Source organism: Apodemus sylvaticus, chromosome 8 (assembly GCF_947179515.1).
Source record: "Apodemus sylvaticus chromosome 8, mApoSyl1.1, whole genome shotgun sequence".
NCBI classification, from domain to species: Eukaryota; Metazoa; Chordata; class Mammalia; order Rodentia; family Muridae; genus Apodemus; species Apodemus sylvaticus.
In genome coordinates, this window is record NC_067479.1 from 66813553 (window position 1) to 66832834 (window position 19282).

General features: G+C 46.8%; 1 protein-coding gene across 5 annotated transcripts in view; it reads right to left on the reverse strand.

The window, feature by feature from the left end:
• Positions 1-17862, reverse strand: part of Spata13 (spermatogenesis associated 13) — a 128633-nt gene extending 110771 nt beyond the window's left edge. For 3 of the 5 annotated variants that reach the window (XM_052191271.1, XM_052191266.1, XM_052191267.1), the window contains exons 1-2: positions 17726-17862; positions 15882-16102 (exon numbers count right to left, since the gene is read on the reverse strand). The gene's annotated coding sequence lies outside the window, so the exon portion shown is untranslated. The remainder of the gene's footprint in view (positions 1-15881; positions 16103-17725) is intronic. The other 2 variants (XM_052191270.1, XM_052191269.1) reach the window with 1 other exon arrangement.
• Positions 17863-19282: the final 1420 nt, after the last annotated feature.

Below are 19282 nucleotides of genomic sequence, written 5' to 3' on the forward strand. Positions count from 1 at the left end.
ACTCAGGGATACTTTAACAAAGGAAATGCACAACTTACACTCAAAGACTATAAAACGATGTTGAAATTCAAGACCTCAACAAATGGCTTCACCACAGTCAGAATGGAAACGTGCCTCAAATTAATCTAAGATTCAATGTAAGATCACCAAAATCCCTGCTAATTACACTTCACAAATTTGAAGGCTTACCCCATAATTCACATGCAAATTTAAGGGACCTAGAAGAGCTTAGATGTTTTTGAAAAAGATACCTTATACCTCACAATTTCTATGCTTACCCCAAAGCCACAGAAACCAAGATAGTAGTATTGGCATAAGAACAGATATATAAGACAATTTAAAAAAAAAGGCTTGGTTGGAGTCACTGAAGAAACTTTGAGCAGGCAACACCAAGCACTAAGTGAAAAGAAAATCTGTGGCATGGGAGCAATGGTTGCACACTATTAGTCTCGTGAGAGTCTAAAATCAAGAAGAAGGAACACAGCTCAACAACCAAATGGCATTACCCAGTTAAACTGGCAAAGGACTTGACCAGGCATGTATGGAAAGACACAAATCACCAATAAGCACATATGAAGATATCAGCATCATCACACATCAAGGGAATGCATCTCAAAACCAAGGATGCGATGCTCCCTGTACTCTGAGACAGCAGGGTTTATGATGGTTGCCAGGAGGGGGAGAAGGGGAGAATGTGGAATTGTTACTTAATGGGTGGGGTTTCTGCAAAATGGAGTTTCAGAGGGATGGGGGAGATGGTTCAGAAGGTAAAGTGCTTGCTGTGAACACGTGAGGAACCAGATTCAGATCCCACACAAAAGCCAGGTGTGGCCATTCACATCTGGAAGCCCACTGCTTGGAATGGGGGACAGAAACAAAAGGGACTCGAAGGCGAGCCAGCAGAGCCAACAAATGTTAAGTTCCAGGTTCAGCAAGAGACCCTGTCTCAGGGCTAGAGAAAGATGGGTCAGTGGTTGGGAGAACGTCTGCCTTTCCTGAGGACCTGAGTCCTGTCCCCAGCACACATGGTAACTCACAGCCACCTACTACTGAAGCTCCAGGATGCCTATGCCTGCTTCTGACCTCCACCTGTACCAGGCACACAATTCAACAGTGCACACACACATGCAGGCAAAACACTCATGCTAAAATAAAAAAATATTGTGGTGGGGAGCACCTCTGTTAAGTGAATAAGGCAAAGAGAACTCATATATGTCAATGAAATCCCTTGGTCCCTGTCATGTGGGAATTTCTGTGGATCATGAAGCAGTATTTAGACATCTACCATGTCTAGATTTTTACCTTAAAGCCTCCTGTGACAAATACGCTTCTGCCCAGGCCACCCACTCTATGGTGTGCTGATTACAGCATTCCAGGTGATGGACTGAGATACCATCCAAGCTGTCTGGCCCACTGAGGGAATTTTAAAGCACAGAATTCATTTCCTATATCTAACACAGAAATTTCACTTAAAAATCGGAAAGTAAAGTCCTTGCCCTGCAAGCATGATGGCCTGGGTTTGAGCTCCAGACACCCATCCCGCCACACACGCACCTCAGCCGTGGTGGCACATGCTTGTGAACTCACTGCTGACGAGGCAAGGACAGGGAGCCGTTTGGCCAGCCAGCCCAGCCTACTTGGAAGGTTTCAGACCAGTAAGAAGCCCTACCTTACATCTAGAAAGGTGGAGAGATGGTGGAGACAATGCAGTGGCTCAGCAGGTAAAGTGTTACTACTGAAGTCTAGAGTCCTGAGTCTGGTCTCCAGGACCCACATGGTGGAAGGAGAAAATCAACTACTGTAAGCTGACCTCTAACCTCAATTTGCGCACCATGACATGTGCATGCCCTTGCATACATCATACATGCATATACGTAATAATAAAGTTCTAAAAAATGTGGATGGCTCCTGATGAAGGACAGCTTAGGTTGATCTCTGACCTCCTCATGCATAAGCACACACATGTACCACACACACATGTACCACACATACATGTGTCTCAGTACACACAAACACACATATGCTCCCTCCCTCAAAAAAAAAAAAAAAAAGAAAAAACACCAACTGTATTCTCTTGGAACACTAGACCATACTGCCTTGTGGACATATTAGAGTTTCTGGCTGTCTACATTGCTTCCTTTAAAACTTTCATAATGTCCCCAATGTCGTCTTGCCTGGCACTCAGGGAGAGAAGCAGGATGTGGCTACCATATAGCACCCCACTCCACCCATGTCTCCCAAGAGCTTTAGTGGAGGCCTGACGCTGCAAATAGTGCCAACGCAAACTAGTAATTCCTCTGTCCAGCAAGGCCCCAAGAGGCATGCCCATCTAAACCAGAGATGCAAAGATGGAAACGTCATGACTCTCAGTCTGAAGCACTCATAGACTCACAAGAGATGAGGTAGCAACTCAAGAAGGAGGGGGGGGGTCACATCTGTGCAAGACACATTTCATTGAGAGAACAAAGAAGGATGAAAGGAATCCCTTCTCTGATTTACCTAAGGCATATCATGCTGGCCAGACTAACAGCTGCCTGCCCTCTCATGAAGGAGTATTATTTTCATCCACATATTAAGGGGAGAGGGACTCTTATTTTTGATAAGCCCTCACTAAGTAGCCCAGGCTGTCCTCGAAAGAAAAAACTTCCTCAGCCTCATTGTGCTGAGACAAGGAGAGTGACCCATCATACCCAGCTCTTATTAGTTATTAATAATTAAAAGCAATGATGAATCCAGAACAGTGGTGTTCACATCCACTATGCTTCGAGGAATAAAGGAGCTAAGCAGTATGAGCTTGAACGTGAGCTAGAAAGCTGACCAAGGACAAATGGTAACTTATGACTTCTTACGTGGATTAGGCAGGCGGCCACTCACAAGCAGAGAAGGGAGGAGGAACGTAGCCCACAGCAGCGCAGCACAGGCCTGCCAGCTAGTACTCACTAACAGCCCATCAGCCCGCAGTTGCATTATTAGTATTTGAAAAAGCAGAACTTCTGTCAAGGATAACAGGCTTCATTTTTACAGAAAACAAAGCAGATTCAATCACCTCAAGGCTAGGGTCATTTTAAGGCCTCATGCCAGGATGCAGTGTACCTAACCTGTCCTTGGACTCGCTTGGTCCTGTTAACGAGAGACCTGGTTTTCCCAGAAAATAACAGTTTTGTTTGTTTGCTATGTGTGTGTATGCATGCACACATGAGTGTGTGAGTGTGTGTGTGTGTGTGTGTGTCTGTGTGTGTGTGTGTGATATAAAATGAAAACATTAAAAGGAAACTATGATGTCACGAGGAGAAAAGTGACACCATAATTAACCATATTTTCCAACTTTTTTATGTTAACAAGTGACAGATCTGGTCTAAGCGGCCTTCAAAGCCATACCTAGTAAAAGAGGTTAAATAAATGACATGAGGTGACCTCGGTATGGACTCTAGTCCCACTGTATTGAAGTTCAGCATAACTTATGCAGGCAGTTCTTGGAATGCAGTGTCACAACAAAGATAGATCAAAGGTGTGTGAGTCGCGTACAGTATTAGTCCATGCCTTCAATTGCAGAACTCAGGCGGCAGAGACAGATGGATCACTGTCGGTTCAAGACCAGTCTGGTCTACATAGTGAGTTCTAGGACAGTCAGAGATACACAGTGAGACTCTTAATTAATTAATTAATTAATTAAATATGAATGAGTGAATTCCCAGTGTGTCATTCCTTCTCTCCTCCATCCCTCCCCCTCCCTTCCACCTTCCTTTCTTTCCTTCCCTTTCTTTGTTCTTAGTAGAGGTCTCACTATAATAGCTTAGACCAGCCTGGAATTTGGGGTCTCCTGGCTCAGCCCCCTGAGAGCTGGGCTAAGAGGTGTGCCATCACACCCAAAGCCAGAGACCTTTTTGGTGTTGTTATTGTTGTTGTTATTTTTAGTATTCTGATCTCATAACAGGTATACACAGATTCCGTAGGCAAACCAGGGATAAGTGTGAGTGTGCACTCCAACAGAGATCACCTAGACGCCACCATCAAACCCTGAGTCACTGGCCCTCTGCACCCCTTCCTCTGAAATGATTGCCCCATGCCTGTAACATCCTCTGTCACCTACATGGCTGCATGGGAGAGAAGCAAGGTGTGGTATCCTCAGTATCCTCAGGAGCTATGTTCCGTGAGTCCCAAAGGGGTCATGATGCTGCAGACACTGCATATAGAGGACTATATGCACTGTATTTTCACATGTACACACACTATGATAAAGTTTACTTTATGCACTGGGCACACAGTAAGTCTCACAACAACCAATAATGATACAATAGAATACACTTAAGGAAAAGTTCCTTTAAATGTATGTATGTTATTTACGTAGAACTTTCTCCCATTTATTTTCAGGCTGCGGCTGACTCTGGGTACCTGAAACCACGGAAAGAGAAAGTCCGGAGAGCAAGCTTGAAAGCCATTCCTGAGACAGGTCCACGGGCATCCTGTCATCCTGACAGACTTGTCTCTCCAGCTCCACACAGAAGCAGCAGGATCAATCAGGTCTGTCCTGCGGGCTCTAAGCGGAGGGTCACTACCTCACCCCTTTTGCAGAACTGTCGGTGCTGAGGCCAGAACACAGCCCACGGGCAAGGCTCTCCAGGTGGCTTCAGGCATGGATGGCACAGGAGCCATATTTTGGGAAGACCATGCAGATCTGGTTAGTGGTAGCTTCTGACTTCTCCCTGATGAAGCAAAGGCTGGCCTCCCTCCCAATAGGGAAGTGTCTTCTCAGACCCAACTCCATGAGAAAGGTGTGTCTCAGAGGAGGACAGGGGTGCATGTGTAACCAGGGCTCACTAGCCCCAGTCTCCCTCACACAGCACATCCCTGGGCAGAAAACCAACATGCATTCTAGACATTTGTTTCCTTTTGAATTCTCTATCAAAATTAACTAGATGTAAGCAGGACGAAGTGGTGCAGATCTTTAATCCCAGCATTTGGGAGGCAAAGACAACTGGATCCTGAGTTAGAGGCCAACCTGGTCTACAGAGTTCCAGGATAGCCAGGGCTACATACACAGAGAAACCCTAAATGTGTCCAGGGAGTTTTCTGGTGACCTGGAGGGATGTCCAGAAAGGGTAGCTGTCCCAGTTCAGACTATTAGGACCTAAGAGCTCTCTAGCTGACGGTCTCAGTTCACAAGGATCTTTTTATCCCAGACTGATCTGCCCAGATTACTACTATCTTCATCTCAGAGGAGTGTCCCATTGACAAAGCTCAAAAGCTCCAACCTGGGACAAAGATACTGTGTGGAGGGGAAGATGTGGCTTCTACATATTTTCCAAGAAAGCCTAAAAAACAACCATCCTGATGGCTAACAGGTTCTCCTTCCTTGAAAGACCCTTCCAGCAGAACAGAAGAGAAACTGAGGCCAGCAGCAGTGTCTGCCCAAAACAACAACAAAAACTACAATCTTCTTGACTCAGTCAATTCAGTGGTTCAGCATTTAATAATCCAGAAATTTAATAAGCCCCCCTGCTTCAGAATAGCTATTACCTGGTGTTTCATTTAATTAATCTCAGCAGGCTTAAAAAGAAACCCTAGGAAGACATGAAAAAGTCCTAAGTCAGAACTGGAAATGGAAGAAATGCGGCTTCCAAGTCAGACGTGCATATTACAAGCTGCAGTGGCTTGGCTCTGGGATGTTCTCAAAGGCCCACCCTGCTCTGTCCCTTGCCCATGGAACTATTGGAAGGTATAAGAAGTAGGACCTATTGAGAGGAGGTAGGTCGCTGGAGGCATGCCCTTAAAGGGGAGATGGAAACCCAGCCCCGTCCCCTTCCTGGTAACCATGAACTGTGTCTATGTCTGCAGAGTCACACTGAAGGGCTGGCTCCCTCACAGACCCAAGCATGGCAAACATGGTGCCAGCAGGCTTGCCCTTTCCTCTTCCCTCTCCCTAAGGCTAGCCCCCAAGGTCTATTCCCTGATTTGGCCACTGACTCATTCCTGAGACTAAACATCAAGGTCCAGCAATCAAAATTCACTTATTTGGCTACACTGGCTAACCTGTCCAATGAGGACTTATCAACTCACCCAAGCACAGACTCCCTTCTCCCTTTTCCCCTTAAAAACCAGTTCTGCAGAGACACCTGCTGCCGCCTTTGCAGTGGCAGCTGCCCCCACCCCCTCCTATTTGTCCCTTCAGGGAAATAAAGTCTCCTTTGTGTAGAGAATTTGGTGTCTGGTTATGTTCTGTGCCAACACTGAAGCGCCCATTACACACATGCCCACCACAGTGATGCCACAAGGTCCCCATCATGATGCTGTGCCTTGCCACAGGCCCCTGACGACAGACCAAATTCTAAAGTGAAGACCTCAAATAAACTTTTCCCCCTCACAACTTGTTTTATCTCAGGATTTTGTTACGGTCACAAAAAAACATGAAAATAAAAGGTTTGAGGCATCCACCTGCTAGTGTTTGAGTATTGCAATGTGGTAAATTAAAGACGTGACCTTTGTAATGTTAGACTACTCTGCCTCTGTGTTTTACCAGAAGGCTTCTAGGTCAGAGCCCTTTGAGGGTAAGCCCTTTGTATGAAGAGGTCAGATTACAAACAAGGATTAGAAAGAGTTCTTCCTCCTCCAAGATCACTTCTGTGAGAAGCTACCTAGCGGCCTCTAAGCCTTGCACATTCTTCTTCTGCTGAGCCAACAGTAAGCAGCACAGACCATCTGCAGGCAGAGCAACCAGGCAGGAGAGTCACCTGAGAAGGAAAAATCTAGAATGGCTTCCTCCTTTTCTCACTCAGCAACAGGGCTTCAATAAGAGATGATGAGCTATTTATCATTCAAGTTCCGCTAAGATTAGATTGTGGGAACATGTCCTCTTATATGCTGATACTCGGGTCAGCATAGCTGCATGGTGCTCTGGGACTGAAAGGACCTGGGGTGGGTGCCTGGGATATCCTGCAGGCTCCCTGGAGAAGGAGTTGCTTTCAGATGGACAGCATTGCTGCTGTGGCTGGTGCTGGTTAGGGAGAACAGCAGTATGAGATAGTCAGGTGTCATTAGGAAGCCTGCTGTGTATCAGCTTCCTTCCAGGTTGAAAGCTTCTATCTTAGAGACAAACTTCTTTAGAAGTGTTTAGCAGTTTGAATGGTAATGGCCTCCATAGACTATAGGAAAAAGGTCTATTTAAATAAGTGGCTTTATTGGAGTAGGTGTGATCTTGCTGGAGAAAGTATTTTTCTAGGGGTGGGGCTTTGATGTTTCAAATGATCAAACCAGGACCAGTCTCTCTCTCTCCCTCTCCCTCTCCCTCTCCCTCTCCCTCTCCCTCTCCCTCTCCCTCTCTCTCTCCCTCTCCCTCTCTGTGTCTCTCTCTCCCCCTGCTGCCTGCCAATCCAGATGTAGAATTCTCAGCTCCTTCTCCAGCACCCTGTCTGCCTGGATGCCGCCATGCTTCCCACCATTGTCATTCAAGATGACAATGAACTAAACTATGAGCTATAAGCTAGCACCAATGAAACGTTTTCCTTTATAAAAGTTGTCTAACAAAACCTTAAATAAGATAGAGTGTAAGAGGAAAGTAAAACAACAGGATTTTTAAGATACAACGTTTACAAGAGAGTGAGACAATAAGATGCAACAGGGAAGCTTAAAATACTCTATTCTGAAGGGAAGGGCCTAAGACAACACAAAAATAGGTTCAGGAAGTCCCTGAAACTGACCAACTTCACTAGGCTCTTCCCTCATCAAGAATATACAAGCAGTAAGGATTCCCGACAGTGACTCTCAGACAAGCTCAGCTGACTGGAAGAACAGAGACCACCTAAGCACCCTTGAAAAGACCAGCTGAGCTGCTTGGAAGAGACTGAGATCAGCTGAGCCCCCTAGAAAGGACACTCTTCATCCCCTTGATCTGCTTACTGACTGTGCAGTACATTTCAGGTGCCCAGCTTTTTGAGCTGTCACCCACGCTGGGGTGGGCTTTGGTGACACAGCTAACTTTGAATTTCTGCTCCTGTAAGTAACCCCAGTAAAACTTGTGGTGTCCATACTTTGGTTCTCTATTTGGGGAACGTGAATAGACATTTTTCAAGTCTCCCTACAAAGCTGACACACAACACTTGTCAATGGCAGTTCTGTTGCTATGAGATAACAGAGTGCCATGACTGAAAACTACATGGTATATATTATATTATAGCATGGCCTGCCATTTCCCAGGGCCATGATGGATAAAACATCACAAAGTCAGATCAAACTCAAGAGAAATGATGCAATCCAGAGAGCAGCAACAGGCTATAAAACTCCTGGCTGGAACATCATCTGTCATGTACTGACACAGCAACCAACAAAGGACCACATACATGATGGGGATTTTATAAAGTTCTATCACCTGTGACCCCAGCCACCTAGCTTTATGTAAGTACACTCTGACATTCACAAAACAATGATATTATCTGAGGACAGAGTACTCATTTTCTTTCATATTCTTATCACACCTACACCTAAATGAATAATCTAAAGAAGCTTCCATGGTACTTACTCACAATTCCACTGCTAAAATGACAGCGTGACTGGGAACCTGACACCATGTGCAGGGGAGCTAACATGGCTGGTAGCTTACTCCTGAGCACGCTGGAAGCAGCAGAGCCCATCTTTCTGGATGGGTGTACCATCATGGTCCCCACCCGAGGCTCACTGGGACAGAGACAATGGCCAAGTCTGGGACCAAGGCATCACAAGGGAAAGAAGCCTGTCCCATAGTCCTGACAGTACAAGGACACAGAGAGGCTCTAACACCGAGGTTCAGCTCACTCTGGTAAAACAAGATGGCCCTTCAACAAGAAGGGCTGGGCACTGGCCCTGGGGATTTCAGGTTTGTTTCAGGAAAGTAAGAGCAGGAAAAAGCGTAGAGAGCCGCTGAGTAGCTCTCAACACAGCGTTTGCGAGAGCAATGTGCTTATTCTGCCTGGCATATGTTTTATTACTTGTGGTTCTTCAGCATTAACATTTAATTTTTCTCATTGAAATATATAAACTCACTTTGAATACAACTGAACCTTCACTAAATATTAATACATTTTCTACTGTTCAAATGAGCACAGAGAGGATGTTATTTCAGACGGATCCACGAACGTTTAAGCAACTGCCATTCCTTTGAAGGCCTGCTTTCTAAGCCCTATTCAAGCTGTGGGCAAGGTCTCTGATAGGGCTAAATCCACACAATGGCGGCTAGTCTTTACCGTCATACTGAGTGGCCTGTGTGCTGGCTATACAAAAGTTTCCCTCTCACTTAGTAATTGGGCAGCCGAACAAATACAGTGAATCAATTCTTCCCAGTTGCGATCCACATTTAAATATGTGAGGTCAGTCTAACAGTAAACGCCCAGTGTTTGCAGCCCTGCACTGCCCAGCAAAACAAAACTAACACCATCCTCTAACTTTTCCACAGAAAAGAACAAATCATGAACAGGATATGAGTTCACAAACTTCTCCCTTATATAATTAGTTTCAGCACATCGCCAGGGCTAATTCAGTACCAAAATAACCTGGGAGCAGGCGGTTTATCCCAGGCTTCCTTCTGAGGGCACCATGCTTTCTGTGGGCCACTTGCTCAAACCTTAGTGTCTCAGGTCAGCTTCGTTTTAATAACTTGTTAGGATATTTCTTCTACTTGCCAGGATATTTTAGGATAATTGTTGCATGGGATTTGATTTAATTAATCTCAGCAGGGTTCAAAGAAAGCCCACAAGGGCAACATGAAAAATGTCCTTCAGATGTTCTATTATTAAAAGTTGAATAATCATGTTACCATATAAGACAAGTACAGAGAATGCCGCCATTGCAAACCTAAACCTAAGTCAAGGGAAAGGGCTCACCAAGTAAGGGCTAAGCCACATGACCCAAGTGCGGTCTCTGGAACCCACACAGTGGGAGGTGAGAATCAACTCTAGAAAGTTGTCCTCTGCCCTTTCCGTGTTCAAGGTAAGCACACATTATACATACACGTACACACACACCTGAAAAAAAAATCACTGGTGTGCAGCAAGACAGTAGCGGTGCATGCCTTTAATTTCAGCACTGGAGAGGCAAAGGCAGGAGGATTTCTAAGTTCAAGGTCAGCCTGGTCTGCAGGATGAGTTCCAAGACAGCCAGAGCTACACAGAGAAACCCTGTCTTGGGAGGGGGGGAGGACTGGGGGGGAGCTGAGGGTGCTGATGTGGAGCTCAGAGGTGGAACACTTACATAGCAGGTAAGTGACTGACTTCCACACTCACTTCCTAAAACAAAAACAAAACCAACAAAAAACCCTGCACTGGAGAAATGGCTCAGTTGTTAAAAGTACTTATTGCTCTTGCAGAGGACCCAGGTTTGGTTCCCAACACCCACATGGTGGCTCACAACCATTTATAACTCCAGTTCCAGGAGATCTAACACCCAATGTGTATGCACCATTCATACACATAGAGCACAGATATATCTGCAGGCAAAACAAAATAAAATAAACAAATCTTTAAACAACAACAACAACCAACCAACCAACCAACCAACCAGCTAGTTCAGCAACAGCTGTCCACTGAGGTAAAAGAAGTGAGGTTGGAATGAATGTGCACAGCTGGGCAGACAATGTGTAAAGTTACACATTCTTTCAAATACACTAGAAACAGGTAGCTTGTAACATAATGCCCTTCTCATTCTAGACAACAGATCTGATGCCAAAGAGAGACCAAGTCAGATGGGGTGTGGGAAAAGTGACACTGGCTTGGACCAGTCAGGCCTAGAGGCACTGGAACACTCCCATCAGTTTTAAGGCACCAATGTCCCCAGTGCACATCAGCATCTTCTAAACTGTGCCCCTCGGAGAAGCTAGCAGGAGTAGACGTGGTGAGCCACAGTGTCTGTCATACTTCCCAGTTCTCAGAACATAGCAGAGAGCCACAGATCTGCAAACTGTGTGTACCCCATGTGGGTACATGCGTTCCTAGATGCATCCTCAAAACTCCCAGAATGCCTAGCAACACTTTGGAGCTGGCTGTTTACCAATGCATCCACCTAACACTCAGCCTATGACAGCAGCACTGCACAATCGTGACTGCGTGTGCAATGCTTTGCAGCAGTCCAATGCCTAGGGGTCTCATCTGAAACTGCTCACAATTTCAGCTGTGGGAGAGGACAGCAATCAATTTGTTAATGATAGTTCCAACATACCGCAGAAATCTTTTTTTTTAAAGATTTATTTATTTAATGTATGTGGGTACACTGTCACTGTCTTCAGACACACCAGAAGAAGGCATCAGATGCCCGTTACAGATGCATGTGGTTGCTGGGATTTGAACTCAGGACCTCTGGGTGAGCAGTCAGTGCTCTTAACTGCTGAGCCATCTCTCCAGCCCCATACCGCAGAAATCTTAACTCTTCAGCTGAAACAATTATCAATATGTGTTCAGGAAACTTTTTTCCCATATTACAACATCAGGCCCTCATAAAGGTTTTTCCTGGATGGTTAAAAAAAAAAAAGGAATGTAAACCCCAGAGTGATGGCAGTTAGAAGTGAGGGCTTTGGTGAATGGTTAAGTCATGAACTGGATTAAGATCCCCATGAAAGGAGCTTCAAGGGAGCTGGAGAGGTGGCTTAGTCAGTGTCTGCCATGCAGGTATGAGGACCTGAGTTCATACCCACAGCACCCATGTAAAAAACACAGTGTGGTATTGCACATCTGAAACCCCAGAGCTCAGGAGGGTGAAAAGGGTGATCCTGGGGGTTTCTTGGCTTCTAGTCTAGGCAAGTAAGTGAATTCTAGGCTAGGTGAGATCCTTTTAAGACATATATATTATATATGATATATATAACATATTATGTAATAGTTATATATCAACACATATTAGTATATGATATATAATGTATTATATGTTAACATATGTTATAATTTATATATGTATTATTTTTATTTTTATTTATATTTGAGAGTGGTTGAGCAAAAGACTGGATGTAGACCTCTGGCCTCTACACACATGTATGTGTACACACACACAAAAGGGTGAGAGCTTCAGAGAGCCATCTAGCCCCTCCATTTGCCATTATGTGCCTTGGGAAGATATGATGCCTGTATCTTTAGTCCCTTCCATCAGTTCTGCCCTGTGAGGCTACCACAAGAAAGCCTTTCCATGCCCAGCTTCCTGGGCTCCAGAAAAGGGAGACGTTTCCCTTCTTTATAAACTACACACACTGGTCAGAGCAGCAGAGACTAAGCCAGCTACTTTCTCCAGCTTTTAAATATGACAACTGAGGCACAGAGAGGCTAACACCTTCACAGATCACACAGCTGACGGGCTACAGAGACAGACCATGAGGCCAAGGACTGAAATGCTAAGAAATTCTCCTTTCCTCTGACACAGTGTACCCCACGCCCTACTCAGCTTCTTCTTTGTCCCCCCTGAAGACTTTCAGCCTCAAGCGACTCCTGGCCAAGAGACAGAAGCAAAGTCTTCCTTCCCGAACGGACTTGGATAAAAACTGGCAACAAATTCAGGTCTAATTCCAAGATAAGACACTGGAGGAGGCGGCAGAGTGTGCAAGGATTCACACACAGTGGTTTATGCAGCGTCATGGTCATCCATCAGTCCTACCAGATGGAGCTGAAAATTTTTAACCTCTGGAAACATGGTTGTGTTTAAATTAGGAGTCTGATTTGCTTCTGTCTCTTCCACATGAGCTCATTGGTTTGTTCCATTATAAAGTGTACAGGAGAGACGGGAGCCTGACGAATACGGACAGGTGCTGAGCTGAGGGAAACCGCAATGCCAAAACCACATTTTCTCACTACAACAGAAAAGGAAACTAACTACCTGGGAAGTCCTGAACTCAGACATCCTAGAGCCCTGCTTATCAGACACCTGTGAGGCTTCTTATCACAAGATAGGCCAGCACTTGCCCAGAATGCACAAGGCTCTGGGTTCCAACCCCAGGATCACAAAAAAGAAAAAGATGAACAAGAAACATACATTATGGCTACTGGCCTGCACTCCCAAATGTCTACTTAAAAGGTGTGGGGGCAGCCCGAGGACTGTCTTACATGTCCCCACACCTGGATTACCAGTCACAACAATGGTATGCAGCCATAAGAAACAGCCTGTGGGGTCCCGGTTGTCTCTTCTCTAGTCTCTGCTTATGCTGCCCTGAAGATCCCATCAGCTCTTGCCCTTGCCAGCCTGTGCTTCCTCATCTCCTGGAGGGCTTTCCCTGATCTTGGAACTCCTGGCCGCATGCCCTCCCATGACCACCACACCTACATTCTCTTCACTGTTTGACTTTTCACACGCCCACCTCTCCTGCCATACAAGATGGTGAACCTCTTCATGAGAACTGTGGGATTGGTTAGCATCTAGCACATAAACAACACCCAGAACATGCTAGGTAAATGTATCCCTGCAAACCAATACGGCCAATACAACCACACATGCTGGTGACACACAGCAGGAGCTCCAGGTCTGAATGGCTCTGACCATTGCTACACCATTCATGGATTAGAACAAAGCTCTGACATTACAGAAGACACTCCATCCCCTTGAAGGGTAGCAATCAAGCACTTTTCTAAAGCAGAGGCCATTTTTCTTCCACAGAAAAAACCCAACCTACTCAGATGTGTTTAAGAGTACACATGTAAACTAGGATACACGGTCCCTTTATTTTTAGCACATACACCATCTGGGCACCAGGGCCTGGTCTCTGAACTCTAATGTTCTCACTCCAGCACAACAGACTGACCCATTTGGTACCACCACCATCCGACGTACTCCAGCACTTTTTAAGAAGGTTTGGGTTGCAGGATTGGGTCCATTTTATCCCAGGTTTCTCATCTAGTGTCGTCACACAGTAGGTCTGGTCTCGCCCTCCCCTTGCATCTGCTTCAGATATAGGCAAGGGCTCTCCTTCCTAGTTTAATACCATACGCACCAGGCACAGATGTGTGAAACGCTAACCAGGAGGGACTGAGGAAGAAGAGAGAGGCAAGTTTAGTGGCCTAAGGAAGCTGCTCACAGCCAAGGATCTCTCCCCACTCCAAATCCCAGCCTGGCCTTGCTGAGCCAGTCTCTGATTCTTTGCCACGGGCCCCATGAAACCCTCTCTGTCACTCCATTAACAGGGGCTGAGGGGCAAGGCTGGCGAGCCCTTCTCTATTCAAGTAGATATACAGAGTTCTCTGCCAGTTCATCAATCCTGCAGCTAACTTAACTCCCAAGAGGCAAACATGTGATCTCCAAAATGACCAGTGTCTGAGCACCTTGTGTCCCACAAAGGCATCAATTGGTGCTGCTCCTGAACCGTGTGTGACTGTGTTTTCTGACAAGGAAACCAGGTTCTTTAAGCCGCTCATCAACAGAGGTGACAGTCTTATGTCTGAGACACTTGCAAGTGTCCACCAACGTGTTCAGATGCTACAGTAAATAGCTAGAACTATATTGAAAAAGCACTTGCCAATCTCTGCATTTGTCACACACCACAACTCCTTGGAGTCCTATCAAGCATCACCCCCTAGCAGAGCAGGATGCAGCTCCTCCGGACCCTCACGCTCACAGGCCCCACTTTCCTCGTCAGTTCAACAAGGAGAAACCATCTTCCTTTGTAGAAGGTGCTGAGGCGGCATACTTGCCTCAGCAAACCGTAGGCTACACTCGCAGATGCACTGGAGAATTCACTTGCCTCTAATAAATCAGACAATCATGGATTCAAATCTTACTGCTGACAGTAGGGCTCTGGGCATGGCGGCTTCCCTGACCCTCCAGAAGCATTCGAACAGTGGCGCAGTGGAACCCAGCTGCCACTATCTGAACCACAGAGAACAGACGACATGCACAGATGTTTCCTCCCTCCTCCCAAGAAGCCACGGCCACTCCTGCACAAAACGTACGTTTAGGTGTACGTTCTGTTCTTTGTGATGACGCAATTCTCCCAGGAAGGTGAGGAGGCCGAGCACTCCAGTCACTAACGTTGAAATTCCTGTGTGCCAAGAGGTCTGCCTATAGCTGTTCATTCCTGTTGCTCTGGAAAGAATCACTCTTCTAAAACGTCTGAACATACACATATTTCTGTGATGTTTTACCCCAATTATGTTATCAACATGTCTCAAAGGCAAACATTTTCTTCCTATATCTTTAAGGTTTCATCCAAAATAGGAAAGAAAACTACAGATGATTCTACACTCAATGTGCAGTTCTACACGTTTAACTCAAAGGAAGGAAAATAAAGTAGCTTTCCATGCCAAGCCGTAGGGCCAGGAGTCCAAAGACCCGAGTCCTAAGGCCAGTTCTGGGATTCGGTGGCTGTTCTACAAACTTGTCTCTTTATTTCTGGGCCATGTTCCTGCTGTGTGGCTTCTAAGGTCCCGTCCAGCTAATAAAGTCCATAACGCTAGCAGTCTCCCTCAGTAAACTTGCCTTCCGTTCATACAAGGGAAGACTGTCCAGGAAATAACTGATCAAGGTTTACGACTATAAAATGGAATAGAAATTAAAAGACTCATGAAGCTTCATGGCTCTCGGGGACCCAAGGGACCATTTTACTAAAGTGAAACTGAGCTTCTGACACAGGAGACAGTTATCAATATACTTTTGATGACGTTTTCTTCCCATCGTCCTATGGTGAAGATGGGAAGCGGGCTTCAGACATCTATGTAGAGACAGCCAGGCTTTCTGAAGGATATCAGCTATTTGACTTTTCCCCAGGCACTGTCCTACAAGCGTAGACTCTGTGCCCTAAACTGGCACACATTGCAAAATAAACAAAACATGTCAAATAACAACCTCATTTCCAAAGCTGAATACCGGGCCTGTCTGAGGTCAAGAAGTCACATGGCCCCATGAGACTAAGTCAAACAACACAGCCATGACAAACATGACCGCGGCAGGCTTACCTTCTCTGAACACACCCTGTCCTCGTCTGCAAATGGGGACAGTGGTGGATCTTCCTTTACAAGATTTTAAATGAATATTATTGCTTGGCAAAGTGTTTGGTAAATGTTGTGTGATTGTCACATTAATGTTGATAAAGACATCATTCTAGGACTGCATGTCTAATTCCACTTCAACAGACACAGCAGCAGATGGAGAGGCTTGAGAGCCAGGCAGTGTGTTCCTGTGGAAATGCAGAAGACCTCGTGACATTTCCAGACTTTCTAGCAAAAAAAAAAAAAACAAAAAAAAACAAAAAAAACAAACAAAAAAAACAAAACAACAAAACAACAACAACAACAACAACAACAAAAAAACCCTATGCCTGTGAGGTAACTCAGGGCTGACTGGAAAGGAGGAAACTGAGCCTAGTGGTGTTCTTGGCTTGTGGGGGTTGGGAGGACCACAGGAGGAATCTGAGACCAAACTGAGCTGGGAAAGCCACCAGAGCCTTGGCAGGCTGTGGCTGGGGAGGAAGCAGGTAAAAAGGCCGGAAAAAGAGTGCCTGGTAACACACAGGTCACACATAAAGGAAAGGCTCACTAAACGGGTGGGGGTGGGGCGGCAAATTGGGGACCAAGGAGGTGAGTGAAAAATAATGAAAACACTGGACGGGAGGCAACCTCCCCAAAGGCTCTAGAGGATGGGGGAGGGGCAGAGAACAAGGCTCAGCCCCACACGGTGGGGGTGCATAATTAACCCACACCAAGAGAACAATGCTGTGAGGAAGTTTGAAAGGGGGAGAAGGACAGAAAGAGAAAGGGAGCATTTGTTAGGAGAGGTGAAAAAAGAAAACAAGAGTGGGGGGGGGAAGCAAACACGGTGAAATTTCTGTGCTTTGAAAGTGGGATCAAAAAAGATGGGCATAAAAACCTAGAAGGTCTGGAGAATTTAGAAAACACTGGACAACAGAAATGGGGTGGAAGGGGACGAAAATAAAATAGTGGGGGAGGGAGAGATAGGCTCAAAGAAGCCTTGGTAACCAGCAGTGAATACATTCAAATTACTATTCAACTTTTCAATACCATGATCCCCATGCTGGGCAGCAACTATAGTAGCTTGGCTCGATTGTGTTTGCTGTAGGGATTTTTGTTTTCTTTCACTCGGAGAAGAAGTTTGCTCCGACTCTGCAACTTTGCAGTTAGGAAATGTGGTCCGCCAGCACAAGCCACCTGAATTCCTCCCCTGCTGCAGCCGTCCCATCCCGAGACCAGCCAGTATAGCAAGTCTCCATATCCTGAACAGATATGGAGCCAAACCAACTCTGCCAACTCACTCCCGATTCAAGTGACGATTACGTCCCAAGTCTTTTAGTCCGAGTCCCAAAAGGGACCTGAGGAGAAACTTGCTTTCTAATCGAACTGCTCCAACTAAAATGCAACGTCTCAATCCCCTCCGTGCACAGGTCACGCCCTCCAAGGAAGGAAGCATTCAAGGGGCCGGTGGCGGCCAACCTTTGTCCGTCGTCCTGGCGCAACCCTGCAGCCCGCCCAGCAAGCAGGGAGCGCGGGGAGATAGGGTTTCAGGGTAATCCCTGACGTCCCGGGGGACAGGCACCAGCTAGAACAGCACACCGCTCCCTCCCCGGGGGGCGCTGCCGGGCTGGCCCAGCGCAGCCGCTAGCAGGCGGAGCGCTCACTGTGGCGCAACAGGTGAGCAGCTCCGGTCGGTCCCACGAGCCACAAGCAGGAGCTGGCAGCGGGACACCGTCGGGTCACCGAGGCCATCCTCGGCGCTCAGTTCCTCCGCGATACCCACCCGAGAGCCCGCGTCCCGCAGAGCCTAGCGCCTCCCTGCGTAGCCTCACCTCCTCGGTCCCCCCTCCACCGAAGCTCCAAAGCCAGCGTATCCAAGAGGTCCTGCTCCCTAGCCGGCTCCAGCAGGAATCCAGCCCCGAGCTCGCTAGGCTCTGCGCGCGGTGGCCTCCACAGAAAGAGCAGCGCTGATTCCGCCCTCCCGCGCTCAGCCGCCTCCTCCCACGGGCCACGCCTCCAGCCCGCTCCCGAAGCCCCGCCTCCACACTGCTCCCCTGAAGCCACGCCCCCGAACCCGCTCCTCGGGTCCTCACAGCCTCCCTTGCTCTTCCAGCCTCCTCTTCCAGGGGCCACGCCACCAGCTCATCTTCCTTGCCCGTGCCGGGTAAGGGCTTTTTTCCTCAACCAAGCTCTAGCCCTGAGGTTCAAGCCCCTGGCCAGGCCACGCCCTTGGCCTCAGACAACACTCTCAACCTCGCTCACTTCGTGCCCCGCCCCTCACTACCTCCACCCGTGCCACCTCCTGGTTGTGCCACCTCCAGGTTGTGCCACCGTGCCAGTCTCTCACTGCAAGTCATGCCTCCGCCCCTTCTGCCATACTATCCTCTCTAGCCACTCCTCTTTCTCGGTTCATCTTCCCAAAAGATTACTCCCTGGAAAGACCCGGACTCTATTCCACACGTCCCAGTCCCACTGCGGATCATCGCAGCCTCTCACACTGCCACCACATACCGGTTCTTTCCTGCTCCCAACCTGCCAACAGGCTGCCTCCGCCCGGGTGAGAGCTGCTGCGTTGCCTGGGCGACCGCCTGACGCCCACCGTCTCACCTCCTCCTGGTGGGTACTCAGGCTCCCGACTATTCTCTATACAGGCTCGCCTTTTAAATCCATGGAAACTCAGCTTGAAGATGCTTTGACCTTCTGTTTTCCCAGAGCCTGGACTATGAACTCTCAAAGAACTGCTTTCCTAACTTGGCTCAACTGAGATCGCAGAGGGGAAGCAGCTCTTCAATGCCAGGATCTGTGACACACACACACCCTCCCAAAATGTTCTGTGGTTATTTCTGAGGAATTCATAAAACAAGTGCATTCTTTTAAAACTTGTGGTTTGAGACAATTCCTTTGAATGGCCACAATATGCCAGGATGATTATTCTAAATAAGATAAGCTACTTTATAACCAAAGAACAATCACTGTTTTAGTCAAGAGAATGTGTAAAAGTATACACCGATAAAAAGTTTAAATTAACTTTTAGATTATTTTAATACAGTAATATATTTGAGAATTTCACACGACATATTTTGATCACATTCACTCTCACTTCTACCCCAACTCTTGTTTCCATGTGCACGCGTGTCTGTGTGAGTGAGTGTACTCCGTTCGTGTGTGTCTACCTGTAAAGGCCAAAAGAAGGAGTCAGATCTCCTGAAGCTAGTGTTACAGGCGATTGCAAGCCTCCTAATATGGATGCCAGAAACTAAGCTGCCGTCTTCAGGAAGGGTAAGAATTGGGCTTAACTGCCGAGCCATCTCTCCATCCCTAAATCAATTTCATGTATGTCTTTAAATACTGAAAAGCCCACTCTGTAATGAGAAGTCCATGCCATTATA